Source organism: Haplochromis burtoni, unplaced genomic scaffold, assembly GCF_018398535.1.
Source record: "Haplochromis burtoni strain Fernald_Lab_line unplaced genomic scaffold, NCSU_Asbu1 Contig_559, whole genome shotgun sequence".
Classification (NCBI taxonomy): Eukaryota; Metazoa; Chordata; class Actinopteri; order Cichliformes; family Cichlidae; genus Haplochromis; species Haplochromis burtoni.
In genome coordinates, this window is record NW_024582920.1 from 190,904 (window position 1) to 192,329 (window position 1,426).

The following is a 1,426-nucleotide window of genomic DNA, read 5'->3' on the forward strand; positions in this document are numbered from 1 at the left end:
TAATAATAATAATAATAATAATAATAATAATAATAATAATAATAATAATAATAGCAAAAGTGTACTTTACATTTCCACCTTTTGCCTTGTGTCTTATTATTTTAATGGTACTGACCGGTAAGTTAAAGCCACGTGCAGTTTGATGAACCAACTCATGATTCATTCATGATTTGCTTTAGGTTTGGTTTCAACTGGATGGAAACCTGGCTTAGTGAAATGGGACAGCACGTTTAACATCTTTCTTTTGACATAATTAGGGCAGTTTCAGCCCAGTTAGAGGAAATAATAAATTGCCAAATTTAGACCACAGAATGTTCTACCTCCAACATTCACTTTTAATTATATAGTATCAGACAAAAGTAATCTGTCAGTTGCTTCAGGATGCTTTATATCTTAAAGTAAAAAAGTTATAACTGACTTGCAGGTGCCTGGTCTCTTTTACACTCTACTTTGAAGGGAAACTGTGGTGCAGCTGGTTTTACTGAGCTGAATACATGAACTTTGTATTTCTTTGGGTGCGACTTGAAGGGTAACGTTGTCAGTAACATTAGCTGTGGTTGTTTCTGCTGAGCTCCCTGCTGTCTGCCAACACCTTCACGGTTCAAAGAGCTCTTGCATCGTCAACCCTGTAGAGGATTCGAGTCCCTGAAGCAATATGATCCACTAATGGGCACTCTGATAAGTCACCAGTGTATTTGAATACAAAAATTAATAGGGCAGGTTTAATTATTTAAATTGAATTCCAAATATTGATTTAAAAATACCCGTCCATTTGCCTTTTACTGGCTCTTTATATTTTTCACCTCTTCACTTTTTACCTTAAAATCCAGTCACAGAGCTGAGCAGCCAAAATGTTAGAAAAACCCACACCAGTCGACCTTTCAAAAAGGTCTTTGGAAACTCTGACTCTGAAAGTATTTCCAGAATATTCCAAGACTGTTTTAACCAACTGGATTTAACCTTCTAATATCCACCAGGTACCTGGCAAACCTTTTAGTGTAAACTTTAGGGCAGGGGTCCCCAACTCGAGGCATCAAGGGCCGGTGTCCTGCAGTTTTTAGATGTGTCCATGATCCAACACAGCTGATTCAAATGGCTAAATTACCTCCTCATGTCTTGAAGTTCTCCAGAGGCCTGTAAATGAACTAATCATTTGATTCAGGTGTATAGACCCAGGGTGATATCTAAAACCTGCAGGACACCGGCCCTCAAGGCCTGGAGTTGGGGACCCCTACTTTAGGGTTATATGGGCTTCAAAAACTAGAGTTGTTAAATGAGAGTTAAATGTCAGTCTCACAGTCTTACAGTTCTTCAGTTATGTCCATTTGTGTATGCAAAACAGGTGAAAATTACAAGGAAAAGTTGATGTGAACCTAAACTAGTGACCTGGCAGATGTTACGAGGTTAAAAACATCTTGCACAACCC